The sequence below is a fragment of the Polistes fuscatus genome, unplaced genomic scaffold, assembly GCF_010416935.1.
Source record: "Polistes fuscatus isolate 324 unplaced genomic scaffold, CU_Pfus_HIC Scaffold6, whole genome shotgun sequence".
Classification (NCBI taxonomy): Eukaryota; Metazoa; Arthropoda; class Insecta; order Hymenoptera; family Vespidae; genus Polistes; species Polistes fuscatus.
Window position 1 is genome coordinate 12,405,874 of NW_025113140.1, and position 19,317 is coordinate 12,425,190.

At 38.5% G+C, this 19,317-nt stretch overlaps 1 long non-coding RNA gene across 1 annotated transcript in view; it reads right to left on the reverse strand.

Annotated features, from left to right (window-relative positions):
• Window positions 1-10,786: 10,786 nt before the first annotated feature.
• The window catches only part of LOC122523354, a 51,204-nt gene continuing 42,673 nt past the window's right edge, over window positions 10,787-19,317 (reverse strand). Inside the window, exons 2-3 of the long non-coding RNA XR_006305280.1 lie at window positions 12,924-13,050; window positions 10,787-12,238 (exon numbers count right to left, since the gene is read on the reverse strand). This is a non-coding gene — a long non-coding RNA (uncharacterized LOC122523354). The remainder of the gene's footprint in view (window positions 12,239-12,923; window positions 13,051-19,317) is intronic.

The following is a 19,317-nucleotide window of genomic DNA, read 5'->3' on the forward strand; positions in this document are numbered from 1 at the left end:
ACGAACTCTCTCTCTCTCTCTTTTCGATCTCCACATTCTCCATCAGCGCCTTCTCTCTTCATAGGAAGATGTGTAGGTGCGAATACATTTGAGACGCGAGATGAAGAGAGAGCACGCGCGCGCATATTGTCACTCTCTCACTCTTTCTACTTGTTCCTCTTCTCTTCTCTAACCGTCTCTATCCTACCGTCCGGTAAGCTTCACATAGCTACTCCGGCCACCCTTAACGCTGGCTTAGGAAGGGACAAACCCCCGACCATTTCCTCTTTCAATCCCTCCTCTTCATCCTCCTCATCCTCTAACCGTCTCTGATGCCTTCTCTTCCTACTACACCTCTACCACCTTCTCCTGGAGCAACTTGGTTCAACCGGATTCACGAGCAGCTAACCAACACGCAAGTTGCTTAAACCCACGCTTCAACCGAGTCTCTCTCTCTCTCTCTCTTTCTCTCTATCTACCTATCTATCTATCTATCTATCTATCTCTTTTTTCCTCTCTCTCTCTCTCTCTCTCTTTCTCTCTATCTACCTATCTATCTATCTATCTATCTATCTCTTCTTTCCTCTCTCTCTCTCTCTCTCTTTATCTATCTATCTATCTATCTTTCTGTCTATCTCTCTCTCTCTCACTCTTTCACTTATTGTATGTTTGTGTAACGACCAAAGGCCGCACCGACAATGCACGTTCGCCGTAACTTTCTCGGTGGCTCATCTCGACGAAACTTCTTTTACCTCACATTTCTCTACTTCTTCACGAACCAACGATAGTATTTTTTTTTTCTTTTCTCTCTTTTTCCACTTAACCACTCTTCTTTTCTGTGGTGTGAATGGAAGACGAGAGCTGAGTTGGAGGATGAATAGTGGAATCTCAAAAAGTTTCTCTTTTGTTTTACCAGACAACGGAGAATGACTTGACTCTTAGAACCTCCGACAATTTTATATAATCTCATTATGTTATTTTCTCTTAATATAACTAGCGTTACTTTCTCTTTTGTTCATCGGACGTTTCTAATCTGTCAAGAGATAGATTAATTAACTTTTAATCAAACTTAATGTGTGTGTACGTATGTGAACATTTTTAAGCATTGAACATAGACTGTAATTAATTGATTTGAATTAAAACATTATCAACATCGACATGTTTGAACCTTTAAAAAGGAAATCACTTTCCGTTCTTTTTATTTACATTATACATCTTCGTTATATATCATTAATTATGAAGCAATGAAGAAATCTAAAAGAAACTAAAGCTTAATTAACGAGTTTCATATAATCTCTAATCTTGACTTTTACATTTCCTTAAAACCTTTTATTAGAGACGTTGAAACTTACGACGAAGGGGATGTAGAGCATTTCTATTCCATTTTCCCCTACCCCGAGTTTCGATCTACCCTCGGACATATAACACCATCCCCCTACTCGGTTTCTCTCTCTTTCGTCTTGCCCCTTCTCTCTCGCATTTTTCTTACTTTCCTCTTTCCCCGTCTAGGTCCTTTCCTCCATTCTCGTTCTCTCGACCTTCCACCCTTCTCTAAAGGGTAGAACACGCGTTGCTCGCACCACCCACGCAGAGAGGGTACGAACAAAGGCGTCCTAGCCTTACACACACCGTTAAACATAGTGGCTCATGTATGACGTGAGATTAAATTCTAACGGGTTGCCTCCCTCTAAACGTAGAGGCATTTTTCTTAGCTCACCGAGGAAAGGACTGCGTACCTAAATTAATACTCTATCCCTCTCGTATCCTTGTCTTCGTCGTAAAGAACGTTGGAAAGCTACACAGATATGGGCGCATAGTTAGGTGTAGATACACGCTAAAGGGCACACGTAATCGTGTACATACATGTAAATATGTATGCGTACCTTCGCCATGGTTAGCCCATACAGCCGTTTCAACCCCCGCGGCGAATTTCTAACGGCCATTATTTAGCGTGCTTAGAACTAGCTCCCGTTGGGGTAATGGCGCCCTTCCGTCCGCCAACGGAACATACATACGTTACGTTACGTAGCTCTGTATAAGCGAAGCATAAACCGGACGAATTGTCTAGCTCGGAAGGACAAGAACAGAACGACGAAGAAGGAGGGAACCTAGTCGAATCCTCAGCTTGCTTGCTAGCTTGCTTGTGCTTGCTTGCTTGCGTGCTTGCTAGCTTGCTTGTGCTTGCTTGCTTGCTCACTCGTGAGGCCCGAACTCCCAGTAATCTGGGAATTCCTGTTAGTTCTTTGCCCGTAATGAGTCGTTCATCCCCTCCCTTCCCCGCCGCTCCTTCATTTTCCCTCCTCCACGACGAAATTACGGAAAAAGGACCTTCTGCACGGAGTGCCTGAAAAGCGAACTCGTCCGTTCTCTGACTTCCGCCATCGAGCAAAGTTTCTCGCTCGGAGGACATTAGTCGGACTACAGTTTCATCAGGGAATGCTCTTCGAATTAATAAGGGAATAGTTTCTATCTTTTCTAGTTATCTTTCTTCTCCGTTTAAAATAGAAATAGAATCGTAGAACGTTAAAGCAATATTACGAAATTTTGTTTGAGTAGCATAACATTCATTGATTTGTGTTTTACGTTCTAATAAAACATCTATATCATACCTAACATATATTAAGAATATTTAAAAATCATGAAATCGTACGATCTTGTTACTAGAGTTTACTAATTAAACAGTCTTGCTATATATGCGATGACTCGATTTTACAAATATTGCCATTTGAGTATAAGTTGCATATAAATAGACAAATAACGATCCATAGGGAGAATAGATAATATCGAATAATGTAGGAATAGTGCTTTCTAGAACGAGTGTACCACCCCGGTGGACTTAGATTTAGGGGCTGCTAGTTGGAAGCAGTTCGCTGGGGAGAGGGGTGGCAAAGGAAGCAGAGGTGGAGGAGGAGGTGGTATGGTAAAGCTTGGTGGAGTTCAAGAGAGAGAACCAGGGTGGTTAGGGTGGTTAGGAAAAGGGTGGAGATGGCGAGCTCGCGATGAAGAGGGAGGGTTGGTTGGTTCGCATTTACATAGCGGACCCAGCAGGACTAGATGACTAGGCGGTGGGGTATTAAGAGGGAGAAAAGGGGTGTTGGGTGGGTGGTGGCAATTCTGGCAACATGGCCGCGACCGAGCCGCGCGACGACGTACATACACGCACACGTTGAGTGGATAGGAAATGAGAGAGAAAGGGTTACCGCGAGTAAAGCAAGTAGAGATAGATAGAAAGAGAGAGAGAGAGAGAGAGAGAGAAAGACGGTGAGAGAGAGAGGAATAGCTGGATTTCCTCGGGCACACTACCACCCTCTTACCACCCTCCAAGCGTCGAGCATATCCCCCGGAACCACCCGACCGGTCTGCTTAGACACGATTCTCCGTGCAGGCTTTATTCGATTATTAAGGACCACTATTGGATTAAGCGCGATTCCGCGCACCTCCGCGACTGATTTCAAACTCCACCTACGTTCAACTTTACCACCCTCTCGGCCATCCTCGATTTCCCTCGATTTTCAACCCCCTCCTACTTTGCCCTTATAAGCTTTCGAATATATGTCTTCGTTCGTGATAGTCTCACGAAAATCAGCCCCTTCTCTTAGTGACCCGACCGTGATCGGTCCCGATATCCATGCGTATAACTTTTCTCCACGGAAAACGCGAAAAGGGTAGAAAAGGTGAGAAAGAGAAAGGAAAAGAAAGAGAAGAAAAGAGAGAAAAAAAGAAAGAAAGAGAAAGAGAAAGAGAGAAGAAGGCTTTAGAAAGGCAATTAGGTCCGTGATTAGCGGTGAAATGCGTGAAATCGGGCGTGCATAACGTTCTCTCTTTCCTTCGTAGATTTCTCGCTCGAGATGTCGGATTACCGTAGAAAGGAAAAACGCCGCGGGAAATGCAAACGTGTGTTCATGTGTGAGAGTTCTTTCTTTACCACGTGCGCGATGGTATAGAGGAAAAGTACCGGCTTATTTTTCCTCGTTCTTTTTTCTCAGCTCAATCAGCTTTTCAAGGAGATAGAAACAGTCTCCTTCTTCCGATAACATCGTTATCGTCGTTTTATTCTTTCGAATTGTTATTAAAAATAACAATCAACGTGTTAATTCAATAAAATGTTATTGAAAGATACAATCAAATATTTAATTGTTATCAAAAAATGGTTTTTATTTATTTAAGACACTTCACTTTTTCGCGGTCAATCATGGTTAATGATTTAAATACCATACAGCGATGCATATCGAAAAATATAAAGATATGTAGAATATTCCGACCTAATAAAATGTCACAGCAATTTTAATTATTTGGAGAAACTATGATATTTATGCATTTATATGAATATTTATATCAAGGATACCACAAAAAAATAAATACTCCTATCGTTCAAATCGTCTAATAATTTTCCAATAAAAACAGTCAATTAACTCTTGCGAAGAATATCGCGTAATTTAATGTTTTTTTTTTTCTTATTTCACTTTCTCTTCGTTTTAATCTCTTCTCATATTTAAATATTAAAAACTTTTTCATAATATTTAACACATGGATATTAACATAAACTCCTTATCCACGCCTTTCGGGTTCTGTAATGTACACGTATATATATTTAATAAAGTCATAAAATGTTTTAACCCTGGAAAAAGTAGCTCAGCACAGAATGTCATCCAGTTGTTTACGTGCTCGTTAAAACTTTATCCTTCCGGTGGTAGAAAAACTTAAGTCGATTTCTCAGAAAAACCTATTAGCTTAAGATAACATTCTTTTCGCTTTCACTGGTACAAGCTTGTGCCACGAGCTAAATGTTTATAAACATGGAAAAGTTTTATAAAAACTTACGATCGAAGTCATTTAAATTCCTTCTTACTTTTGATCGAATAAGATCGTGCGTTAATCTTTGTCGGTGTAACTTTTAGCAATGGTAACTCATCCGATCACAACCGTAAAACTTAGAGGCACCAGGCCTAGTCCTAATTTAAGGGTAGAAGTGAAAACCACCCCTGCCTGCGCTAATTTAAGGCCGGCACAGGCCGCTCATTTGTTTTAACCGCTCTCTCGCGGGAAAGTGAGAGGGAATGAGAGAAAAGGAAAGAAAAAGATAGAAAAAATGGGAGAGAGAGAGAGAGAGAGAAAGAGAGAGAGAGAATGTATACGTGTTTCAAGCGTTGAGGGGGTGAGTCAAAGTGAGAAGTGGGAGAGTGAAGGAAGAAGAGGAGGGCGGTCAACTACGGAAGTAGATGGGATAGATGAAACGCGGTTTAGTTTAGTTGCAATTCACACCAAAGGCACGAACGAGTACTAGCGAGCAAACGAGTTTGCTCTGCGTTTTAAAAACGCACCACGATGATACACCGACGTCATTCATTTGATCACACCACGGACGTTCGAGATTCGGCACGATTTTTTTTGTTGTTGCGGTTTTCATCACGCTAGTTAGCTACTACCCTTTGACAAAAAAAAGACCTGATTAATCGTCACCGACTTGTCGCACCAGACTTACACTTTCTTTTTGTCGTAACAATGGTTCTCGATCTTTTTTGTTTACGCGAAATAGAACATTTCGTAGTTAATCGATAAAAGAGGCTTGAATGATTATAGATTATTATTAAGTATCCTTCTTAATTAATTTTAATCGATCTACGAGGAAAAATAGAGAAAGAAAGAAAAAATGACACTTTAGAAAAATCTTGCATCTTTCTAATTCTCACCTTTTTATAGTAGAAGAACAATGTATCGCACTCTCCCACTTAGGTTAAGGAAAAACTCATGCCGTGGAGAGAAAACCACAAGAAGTAAGGGGAGGATGAGAGCAAAGGAAAGAGCGTCTCCATTCCGAATTTAAGCCTGACAGGTGGTTTCGAGGTTTATCGAATTCTTCGATTTCATCCCCCTTTTTTATTTTGATTTTATTTCGTTTCGCACGTAACCCAGCTGCCTTCGTTTTTCCGCTCATCGCGATCGCTTTTAAAGCTGCTTTCACCGTCGCACAACAGTGACGTTTTCCTCTTTTTCCAATCTTCTTTTCCTTTTTTCCTCTCGCATCGGTGCTACGTGGTAGAGCGCGAGCGCTTTTCCTTTCTCATCTCATCCTCTTCATCCTTTCTTTCTCTTCTTTCTTTTTTATTCCTGCGAATCGCTCGGACACTCTCACCAACGACGTAATAGAATTAACTTGCGATTTACCGATTATTAGCGGGATGCTGCCCGTCCATCGTTCTCTAAGAGCTTGTCATCATTTTTGTTTTTTATTTCTTCTTTTATACGCATTGATACTGACGACCAACCTCTATCGATTTTCCCCGAAGGTAACCTACGTTGTATGTGATCGTGTATATAACATACAAGTTGTAGACAACATTTTCACGACCGAATAATCAGATTCGTAAAGTGATGAGATTAACGATCATATGAACTACAAGTCGTAAACTTTTATCTTATGAGACATCTTTTCGATTAAAGCAAACCCATACACAAAATACTAATTACATGGATGAATAATGTTTATATAAAATTTATTGACACTTGGATGTTATGGAATATTAAACGTAATTCTGATGTGATCTTAACAAAATATATTATCGACAAAAATATCACGAATATATCGATCATTTGAATAATAAATACAAAAAAAATAAAGTAAGTCTCGTTCGACTTATATATTTTATTCTGTGCGTTTAAAAATATATTTTGTGAATCAGTATGATGTAACTTTGGATTAGTCAAAGGGAACGTATAGATCTCGTGCTTTTCACGCGCTTTTATCACAGAAGTCGTATCGTTTCGTCCCTTTATCTCACGACACGACGAAACAGACGCGAAAACGACAGCGACGGAACTGACGTTTTAAAAAACATACCAGAGGCGATACCACTAGGAGATCCTTGCGATCTCATGAAACAAGAACGAATCTGAATATCAAAGAGATCCAAACGGTAACGAATGGAAACCTGAATGACGGCTGGGGGTCTTTTGGTCCAGGTGGGGTCTGCACCGGTCCTTCTGGTTCATCTCTGGCTCCTTCCGAAAAACTGGACCACCACGATCATTCCCCTCTCTGTTTCTCCATTTTCTCTTCTCTCTTTTACTCTATCGGTATTATCATGCATCAACGCGAAACACAGCATCCCTCCTGGTGGTCCAGCCTCACTTCTTCATGCGAGAAACCCGTTTTCTTATTTCGAAACAAGTCTTACCCCCCTCGTGGTGGTCCATCAAGAAACTCGTTTTGTTCGAAACATCCGTTTGAATAGAAAATAAAAAATCATTCCGGTATATCTATCTTCTCTGTCGATTCGTTTTAAAACCGTTTGTTCAAACAAGTTTCTTACTTTAAGATCGTTACAAGATTCTTTCCACCGTTACGCATAGAAAATAATACACAAAAGAAATGAACGAAGATATGATAATACGTTTTATATTTTATTTTAAGTACAATAAAAATTGGTTTATTACATTACTAACAAATTCAACGTATCTCGTCCGCTCATCTTAATTTTTTAACTGAGAAAATTATCGTCTTACAAACATTTTTCGCAAACCGAGGTAAAAACACGGAACGTGTGTTTGTTTTACTTATATACAATACTAAAAAAGATACGATAGACGAACCACAAGCTTATTGGATAGCGCGAGCACGGCTACCACAACTGGTTAATAAAGCTCGAGGAGAGCGAGCATCAGCCATAAGACACAAAGAGAAAGAGAGAGTGAAAAAAGGAATAGGGAGGAACGGTTAAGGGGTAACGTTAATGATGCCCGCATTCCCGCGCATTTTAAGAGGGTCGAATATAAATGGTTTAAGTCTCTCTTGGTCTCCCTTTTTCACAAAATTCCTCTTTTCCACCATTCTTCAAGCTCTTTCGAAATGTATATCTAGCGAAGAAAGGCATATGTTACTTCGTGACACGTGTCCTTTGTCATTTTCGGTACACGATATGTCGGTCGAAGGATCAATAACAAATTTTTATTTGTTAATTATGTTTTTGATTATTTTTTAATGAGAAATTAAAAACACAAAAATGATTATACTAATGTTATCTACCGTATTTTTTTACAACATCTTAAAGAATATTAGACATTGCTTTCGAGTATATTGAAATAAGCGAGTGAGAAAATCCAATAAAAAGCATACAAGCGCAAACATTTTTTATATGCAGAAGTTTGATTCTTCAATATAAAAAAAAGTCAACAACGAAAAAGTCATTTATAATAAAGATAAGCTTACACTCATAATCGATCGATACGCAGATTCGTTATTTTCACTATCATTCGAATATGTTTCACACACATCTAAATCTTAAAAATAATCTATACTACGAAATAAACAAAATATTTCGTGTTCTTTGCATCAACTCGAATTCGACGAATATAAAATTGTAATATTTCATCGGTTTCATTAGTGTTTGTGGGTGCGCGCACTCGGATACCTCGCGTTAACGCACGGTTCCATTCGCGATAATTATAAAAACGCAATTCGTATGTGTCTGAAAAACACAATGAATATTGTAAAGGATAATAACATTCTTTATGCAATAAAATCGACGTATCCAATCCATTATTTTGTCGATTACTTTATGGAAACGTACGTGGTCATATGCAATCATGAGTCTTTTGTTAGATGTTAACAGTAAAGGGAAATTTCACGTGCGAAATATAAAACGTAGAATCCTTACGGATCGGTCAAAATTATCAGGGAATTAAAAAAGCTTTGACAATTTCGAAAATTTTCAATGTTAATGAAAGCGTAAACACAATTTCGATTTTCGTTTTATTCTATCTATTCTATTCTTTAACGCACTCCCTATTCTTATACGTTCGGTCGTACATCTTTATACGTATGTATATTCTAAATACACGTCTTTTTTTAAATCTTTCGTACATTATCTAATATTATTTTAAATCTTTCATACATTATCTAATATTATTATCTAAATCTTTCATAAATACATTGAAATTAATTCAATTTTAAAAATTTCTTAGATATACATATTTGGAATTTGCATAGAATAATTGAAGACTATAACAAATATTATAATGTATTATAATTATATTGAAATGCGTTTAATCATACATATTTCATTCTCGCTTAGGGCTATTACCAAATGTGAATTCATTATGTAAAATGAGATTCTTTGTAAACTGTTTATAATACTTTATAGTTATTTATATCTTTTTAAGATCGTTAATAGTTCGTTATTATCTTCCCATCAATTTCTTTTTTAAATGATTATTTAGAACAAAAATATCATATTTATACCATAAAACACGTGAATAGTGACATTGCCAAAAGAGTCCCACGCGTCGCAAACTTTTGCCAAGCGAAAGTAATGATTTTAGTTAAGGACTTCCACGATTATCTATCTACATCTTTATTACGGCGTATAATGAAATACGAACTGTTTCATAAATTTCTCTAGGATTAAAAATTACGCGGTGGAACGAGAAAGCATGAAGAAGAACCGAGATATATTTACCGCAACACGGCACGCCGGATTTCCTCTATTAATATCAAACTTTACCTGTTTAAGACTTTTTCTCTCTTGTTACACAAATTATCAAGATACATTTTCATTAGCTTTTGCATCTTAAATTTAACGTTACGTAAATCTCTTTTCCTTATTCTATTACTAAAAACACTATAATTAAAACATCACGATAAAGGTGCACTAACATGAAATTGACAAGAAACAGTGCGTTTCTTAAGACTCTTTTCTTTTATTAAACATTTAAAAGAAACGAATTACGATTCTACATTAAATAATACAAGTTTGTCGTTTTAACGTAGCCCTGAATGTCTGGTCGTTGTTCTGTCCTTCTCTTCTACGCCTCCGTGCCCCGTACCGGTAGTACGTCAGTCAGTTGTAACATTGTGTAAAACAACGCGGGGGCACACGACATATACCTATCCCGGGCCACGTCGTTACGTCGCACAGTATGTAACATCCACCTCTATATGACGAGCGATGAATAATAAACGGTTGAGCCAATGAACAACAAAACGGCGCGAAGTGCATGGAGAATATTAATTGCTAACCCTTTGGCAGTGTATGCTTGTGGTTTATACAAAAGGAGAAACGATACGAGAAATTTTTCGAAAAGATAGCTTCAACTAGAACTGACTACATTTTACAGGTCTAGCATTTTATTCATACTCAAATTACATTCATTAAGACAATAAATAATCACTTTTAGTTTTTGTATCTTCTAAATAAACACCATCGGAATATTGTCCTCTTAATTTATCTTCTTGTTTTAAAGAGATACAATTTACGTAAATATGATACAAACAGCATATTAACTTTCACTAAGAAAAATTCAATTAAACCCTTTACATACTACGTAATTTAATAGCCAAACAAACTCGCTATATAGTTGCTGTAGCGATATTATACCCTCTATGTAAGTACATAATCTAGATATAGATCTTACAATCGATATTCATTAAACTTTATTGAGCATTTGAGAGTACTCATGAGAATTCAATAGAAATAGAAAAACCAGTTGATTAAAGAAAGCCATCTAGAGAAGTAAGAAGGAAAGCGAATAGCCAAAAAGACTCGCATGAGTTATCTGAAATGAAAAAAGGGAGACGGAAGTGAGACGAAGGAGGTAGGAAGGACGTAGGAAAGGCAGAAAGGCTAGGCATACCCAGTGAACCAATCGCATGCTGCGCCTGACAACCAGCCGACTACTATACTGCACCATTGCGACCATTTGAGTTTCCTACTACCAACGAGTTTCTGCCTCTCATTCTCCCGCGCACGCTCCACTATCGCGCCTCTATCCATCTATATTCTGTCCACCCTTTCTCCTATTTCTCTCTTTCTCTCTTACAAACTCACGCTCGTTCGCTATCCGTCCATCCTATTCCAACAGCGGCCACTACCCTCTCGGTCTACCGCTCCTATTCCCTCTCCCTCTTCTTCTCTCTATTTTCATCTCTTTCTCTCCACTCTCCCATTCCCTCTTTCTCTCTTGCTCAATCCATCCACCTCTTCTACATTCCCCTCTTTCTCCTTCGCCATCTCTATTTCGTTCTCTTTCTATCTCGCTCTCAGCCAGGCGCTCACGAAGCGACGGAGCACTGGCCGATTTTGCATTTAAATTTGGTAAATTTGCCGGAGTTGGCAAATGAGCTGTGGGCATGGTGTCTAATACTCGCGCACGAGCACGGCCGCCGATACACTGCGTCTAATGCCTCTGGAGAGAGTACACCGGATACGCGAGATACAGTCCTTCGCAAAAGTCTCTAGGATGCAGAGATTCCTTTTTCTTGTAGTAGTCATTTTATAGTAGATCGATCCTCTTTTTCTTACCCGACGTCAAAAAAAGAATAATCTTGTTGGTCAAAATTTCACCCTAGTGTGACGATCAATCGTTTTGTGGGTTGAAGAATCTTCAACGAGATGTATACAAAGTTTTATTCCTTGTAAAGATTATTTTCAATCAATTAATTGAATCTATTCTTTTTTGATATTTCTTTTTATCATTGACAATAATAAATGCTTGTCACGTAAATTTCGTGCATGGTCGATCGAACTACTTCTAAGCAGCTTACCAATAATAAGACGAAAAAAGTAATAGACCACAAAATGAGTTTATATATGGAGGAATAAACGCGGGGGAAAAAAAGGACATACAACGTAAACTTTCAATTTCGGTTACAGCGGAGCTACACAAGAGAATCAAACGATAATGGAAGATCGATTTTGAAAAGCGCCAGAAGCGCGTAGAACAAAACGAAAATATTTGGGCGAGCGTAGAAAGCCGAAAGCATTTTTTTTCTCCCTCTCTATCGGCCGTCTCTTACCCACCCTATCGCTTTTTCTCTTTCTCTCGCTCTCTCGCTCTTTCGTCACTCAACCATGCGATCCGGTCTTCCCGTTTTTTTTGTTTCATATTCCGGCACGGTAAACTGATAGAAATATTGCATCAGCGAGTCCGTGAATCCGCAACGTGTGTATCTCGTTTGCGGTGAGGTATCCAGCTTTCACACTGGACTGTACGCACCCACACGTGGGAAATAGTGCATAGGAAATGCAAACGTGTAGCGGAGAACTTCGGACAGCACCCTCTAATTTTAGCCCGCAGAGGGCAGCACCCTGTCACGCCTGTACGTGTCTGTCCATGTTGTAAAGTTGCGTTCCATTTTCATCGTAGTCCTCTTTCCAAATTCGACCGTAGCAACTCTTGGAAACCCAACTAACACCGATCACTGTGGTTTCCTACCGGCCAACCTGTCGAACTTTTTACGTACTTTCTACTCCTTCACTCCTTCCTGAAAATAGTCAGCATAAATGCGGCTTATTAGAGATATATTTCCTCGCTGTAAATTCTTCTTTTTCAGAATAACTCTAATGTGTTATCTCTCATTGTTATTTACAGCACAGTAATGTGAATCAATTTATCGTTCATAAGTAATTAGTTACTTTAAAATACAAGATCACAATAAATACTTGCTCGTCTTCATTGAAATCACGATACATCGAACATTTTTCTATACGTATGCAGATAAAATATCAGTAATCTATAACATAATTAATCTGCTTATGGCAAATACATATTCCCCGTAAAATGAAAAAAAAATAGTAAATATTGTTCATTTTGGACATTTATATTAGACGGACAAAGGAAAATAACCGTTCAACTAAAAGAGATCAATAGGATACTACTGTTTTTGCAATCTCAAAGAACTAAATCGGAATTGAACCATAGTGGATGGAGTAATGAAATAATTAAGAAGAAAGAGAGGTAGATAAAAATATTACAGCCCTGAGTCCGCTTTCCAATGAGATTTATATGAAGTTATCTGAGCTCCATAGAGACAAGACTTTATTATTCATTGTAAAATTCTTCATTGGACGATTTTCTCTTGGGTAGCTAGGGAAAGTTCGTTTCTATTGAATTCATTCATAACATAAAAAGACAGTAAATGTAAAAAAAGCTAATGAAAATATACTTACCAATATTTCATCGAATCAGTGAATAAACTCCTTTGCTATTTATTTATAAATGTGAACTTTATAAATATATCAATGTGGCCGTATTATCTCGTACTCAAGGAAAAGTCCATCCGAAAAATCCAACGATCTGAAAAACATAAAAAAAACCACGGAGAATCGAGAAGCTTATATTGACGCTGCGAGATGTAAAGTAAAAAAGATTTTGAAAGATAAGACGACCTTCTCGCATATATCTCATTCTCAATTTGCGATCTCGCCTGTAAACAAAGTATATAACAAAACCATAGAATTTGCATAAAGAGGAAGCGCATAGTAAGGGAAGACAATGAGACTAGTGAAAAAGAGTGCGATAGAGAGCTAGAACGAACGTTGGGACGAAACAAACCGGAGTCGACGCACGTTTTTATCGCGACAAGCCAAAAGAAAATCAGATTTTCCGCTAGCTGGTACGCCGCTTTTACATGGACGTTCGCGTTCGCAGGCTGATTCAAACTCATTCGTTGCACCCGTCATCGTAGTCGTTGGTACCGTCGTCGTCGTCGTCGTCGTCGTCGTCAGCGTCGTCGTCCTTGTCGGTGTCGTCGTTTTCAGGCAAAACGCATTTCTCTTTTCTACGGAAGCATCAAAAACGAAAGGATGATAGGATCGAAGAGGGTCGAAGGCCGACTCTCAACATTTTCTGTTTCTCTCTCTTTCTTTCTCTCTGTTCCTCTCTTTCTTTCTCTTTCTTTCCCTCTCGCGCACATACATTTGCAAAAGAGAGAAAGAAAAAGAAAGAGAAAGAGAAGCAGAAAACACAAATAGCTCGCTCACATCGGATAGCGACATAGCGACGTAACGTAATATGGAGGAATAATGGGTTGATGAGCGAGATAAAAGAGTTGAGAGAGAAGAAGAGAAAAAGAAGGACAGAGATAGATAGATAGAGGGAGAGAGTGAGATAAGAGTCGTCAACGGGAAAGAGAGCCAAAGAGGTTGACGAGAGAGACGAGGAAGAGGAAAAAAGGAACGAAGGAGTGAAAAAGAAAGAGAGAGAGAGAGAGGCAACGTGTCCTGTTCATTATGCAACGACGCGACTGCACCCCTCAAACCCTCCATCTCTCTTTCTCAGTCACGAGTGAACGCGCGCGCACACGGTGCTGCGACGACCGGGCGTCGGTTCACCATTGCTGCTGCAACGGAGAACCAACGCAAAGTACAATCGGGAGGCCCCGTGGTTAATGAGTCGGCCGAACAAAGCGAAAAACCGTCCATTAAATAATGCGCGATGCAACGTCGGCGCAGCCGACAGACTGCAACGCTCCTACCATTTCTCTTTTTCTCTTTTTCTCTCTGTCTCTCTGTTTGTTTCTGTCGGCGAATTCAGAGGAGGAAAATTTTTTTCTCCCTACGTACAAAATTCGACACCTAGGTACTCCGAATCTGATTATTTTAAAGTCACAAAATTCTCCAAAAGTTATAATACATATATTTATTAATACAAATTTCCTATATCGAATTCGTCGATACAATTTTGATCTCTTCTATATTCGCCAATTCCAGCCTGGAAAATTTTCCTCGTACGATTCACTTCCCGTTAATATACAATTCTTCTCGGGTGCTAATAATTCTACGATTATACGAATTAATTCACGCTACCGCCGATATTGTACGCGCATTATAGGTAAAATACAATTAAATTTATTAGATTGATTATGCGCGTGTAATATTACGTGATTATTAAATGATACATTATCATTTAATCCAAACGCGTTCGTATTATACGGATGATGTTTTCTGAGTTAATGACTAATAAATTCAACGAATTAGAGATAATCAATATAATATACGTTAAAAAAGAATTCTTTTTCTCTTTTACGAGAAAATAATTTTCTAAAGCTCCTTTTGCTTTGGATATTAGAGAGTTCTCAACGAAGGTTGACGCACCCTGGTTTTATCTAAACTTTCATCTAACTTCCCTTCAGTATCTAATCGCTACCCCACTACTGCGTTCTATGAAAAGGCTAGGGAAGGAACTAGAGTGGGGAAAACAGAGTATGGTGGGGATACACACATGTACACGCACACATGAGCCATAAGCGCGCCAACCTACAAGCATGTGCAGATCGACATGGGGGAAGGAGGATAACAACCCTTAATAAATGCGCACTCGATGGGAACGCAGCAGCTCGTGAAAGAATATTAAGGAAGATCATTCTGAAGACTTTTTGAGACGTTGAATATAGCTGCATAAATTATTAATTGTTAAAGAGAGCACTATCCTTTTGCATTTCATATTAAAATTATTAATAAGTAATTTCTCTCTAGTGTTCTTTGATTACCAATATTATATAATAATATATTTATAATTTTAAAATCTCATAATATTTTTAAATTCATTATAGAATATTATTTTTCAGTTTAATTCACGTACGCACACGGTAAGGGATTGTTAATTATTCATAATTTAAAGAATTTCAAAGTGTTCACGATAGAAAGAGAAAGGGTAACTGTATCATTTTATTTTATATAATCGTCTCAAAACCCGGTTGATACAGAAAGAAGATTTGCATTCTATAGCATCTAGGAAGGTCTTTTTTATCATAAGGAGAATAAAGTCATGATTTCTTGGTATGAAAGAAAGCGAAAGGCAAGTAATGGTCGTAGGCACACAGACTTAAAGCGTCTCTGAAAAAGACAGAATTTAGCAATTTTTTTTCTTTCTGTTTTTCCTTTTCTTTTCTTTTTCCTTGCAAAACGGTTAAAATGTAAATTAAGTCAACGTGCTTAAGAATGTGAGATTATTAAGAGAGACCGCTGGCTTGCCACCCTCGTAGATACTACAAGCTTGCGAAAACATTTCCCCGGGTTTTATTCCTTTTTCTCAGGCGTGCATTATAAAGCACATATTACTCTCTTGCTTTTCGAGCTGCATTCCTTAATTTTTTCTTAGAAAAACGAGCATACTCTTTTCCCAGTTCAGTTTGAGTCTCGTACTATATTATTTTTCTTACAGTATTATTTATATGTTTTCGTCTGAAGATTATTAATATTTTACTGAAAATAACTGATAAACAGGTAGCAAAATTATTTACCATTAATTTTCTTTTTTAATTAGGTCTTAACGATCGATCAGTAATAAAGGGAATCGCGAACAAAAAGAATATAAAATCAAACGTCCACTGGGTTTTAATCGATTAATTAAACGAACCTTTACTGTCGCTCGAAAAAAAGAGGGCGCCACGTTACTATGGACAGTAGAAACATCAGAAGTTGCTACCCCAGGCAACATCAGCTCTCCCTTAAGACAAATATTCTCCCTACTTTAATGAAGAATGGATAATCGATTTTGAAATAAACATCTGTATCACTTTGACGAGATATTGAATATATTGAAGAATAAAAAAAGAATAATAATAAAAATAAAAAATAAAGGAATCAGACATCCCAAGGGGGTAATTAGACGCGGAAATCATCGATGCCAATTACTCGAAGGCATAATCAAACGAATAAACGCGATTTATTTTTTCGTTCGTTTAAAAACGTGTTAGAATGCAAAAAAAGCCGACGCTCGGAATGGTCGACGTAGCGATGGGGATATCGGCTGCAGGGTGGAGAAAACGGCGGCAGTAGGAAGAAGAGGAGGAAGAGAAAGAGAAATAGAAAGAGAGGAAGAGGAAGAGGAAGAGAGTCGGCGATCACGAGAACGACGAGGAAGGCCGATGGCGAAGGGGTACACCATAGCTTGGTTGTTCGACACTGTGGTGGGGCTGGCCGAACGATGGTGGGAAGACGGAAGGGGGTGGAATAGAGAGGGTTAAAATGCAAAAAGGCGCCGGCGGCCTCGCTCAATACCGAAGCGGTGGCGCAAGCGCCTTCATTTTGTTTTTCCTACGTCGCTGCGATGCTTTTGTTTTTCCAAGATGGCCGTATCTAGGCGTCTGTCGAATGACGTCGGTAACTGTTCTCTTAAGAGAAAACGGTTGTCGCGCTCTACCCTACCGACTGGGGCAGGGAAATCCCCAAAAAAAGGCACCGTCGTGCGGCGCTTCGTTCGCTCTTTTCAATTTCTCTTTTAAACGCGATTAACCGGGAGATTTCAATATTGCCGTCAACATTATTTTATTTTTTTTCTCTTACTTTGGGTAATTTAAATTTATTTAATTCAGAACAACGCGAATGACTTCGAGGAAAAATATGGATTCCTCGTATTTGGATATATTTTTCTTAGTGGTAGCATATATGTCATGCATAAGCCTATGTTTCAAAAGACTTTTTTTAATTTTTCTATGTAACACACACAAGGTATTGCTCATAATTTAATTATTCTTTTACTATATAAAATCATAACTTTTAATAAAGTGTATATATATTAATTTTTACTAAAAGAAAATTAATTCTTTTATGTAAGAATCTCTATTAGATCTGTTTCATAAACATCAAAAATAGAATTTTAATACTGTAAATCAAAATTGCCTTTTTTACGTAAAGTCTCACGAGAGAGCGATAAGAAGTGAAACTTTATACAATTTATCGAAGATGTTACCGTCGTTGAGCATCGACCGTACATATACAGATATGTTTCATACTCGTAGAATTGCGAAAATCACGCTTCGTAGCTGATAACCAACGATATTAAGTACAATTTGTGCGTTTATCGCACCGTAGCTGCTCGTAATCCGACGTTGATCGCATCTCTATTTATCTCTTTTTCTTTCACGGTAAGTTCTCAGAATGGCGGCAATAGCATTTCGACTACCATCGTATTCGTTTACACGAGAGGCAGAAGAGCCTCTCGGCAGGAATATAAAAGAAAATCGATTCCACGGAAAACAAAATCTGGAGAAGGAAAAGAGAAGAAAAATGAGCAAGAGAGTCGTCCTAGAAGGTAAAGGGCGACCAAGGGGGCTGGAGGTTTGAAAGGTTGCTAGGGTGGAGGAAATGTAGAGAAAAAGACTCAGACTACCGCCGCGGACATTAAGAACGTTTCGTGCGGCAATTTAACAACCGTCGAGGGACGTCAGGGACACCATAGGCAGCGTCACCAAGCGGACGAAAGTACGGAACGAAGAGACGCCGAGGGCTTTGAAGGGTGTAGTGGGAGTACGAAAAGAGATAAAGAGAGAGAAAGAAACACGGGGTTGGAAACAGCAGAATTTTTACGATTTCTAGAGCGCGTGCGCCGGCACACCTGGAGATTAGGTTTAACAGCCTTAATTTTAAAAAATTGCCGCCTCTCCCCTGTCGTTTCGACTACCCTTGTCGTCCTCCTTCTACCGGTCCCCCCTCTACCCTTTTCCATACACCGTCCTAAACGAAATTGCGTCGCTTTGCACTGTCCAGGGGATAAAATTTCTGGATAGTCCACCTTCTCCACGTACGCGAACGTTTCTCCTCTTTCCTATTATGAATACCGTAGCAGACAAGAATTTTTAACCCGTTTTCACCTTCTTTCTGGTGTGTTAGTGATCAGACGTCGAGAAAACTCTCTAGGACCAATCGATCGATCCTTTACAAGAATCATGTGATTCGAAGAGATCTGAAGGACTCTTTAGAAATTTTTATTGATTTCATTGAAACTCATTAGAGCTTGTCACGTTTATCAAAAGTAATAACAAAATTTTGCTGAAAGCAAAACGATGCAAATGTAATATATAGGAAAGCGTAGAGGAATTTAATCACTGATTACAAACTATTATCATAATTTTATAAAAAAAAATCCTGCTTTTATGTAGATTTTCGTGTGATCCGATTGTTCCACGGAATAGTACGATATCATGGCGAAGTAAATCACAAAAAACAATGTACACATTAAAGATTTTTCTGTAATTCCGCTTGCAATACGTACGGAAATTTTATAAATGTAAAAAACTAATAATATTATCCGTTACATTTTTTAATAGAAACAAACAAAACGGATGCGAAATGTAAACAAAGAATCGAATGGAATAGTTAAACAAAAGAGACAGGATCAAAAGGAGGAAGGACAATAGATCGGTCGTCAGTTCTTCGATAGACCAAACGGTGGATAGGATGCTTTCCTCACGTAATGTTAGATCAAACGCGAAAACGAAAGGCTATCTCAGCAAGGGGTTCCCTTTCAAAATGTACTCCGATTAAAGGCAACGCACTTCAAATCATCCAATTCCAAATATATACGAACTAGCATAACCTTCTTCGTGTTCGATAATTTCGTCTATCTTAATTAACAGGCCCTATTCTCCTAGATCATCTATACGTTCATCTCCGTTTACTCGCCGATCTCTTTCGGTAATTCCGTAAAATTTTTACGTTTCAACCCTCGGGACGGCCGCAATAAAATCCACGTTGAGCCTGCTTCCAGACTCGCGTGAAATATCGCTGCGAATTATCATACCATCTGAAATTAAAGGGCTGAAATTTCGGCTGGTACCGC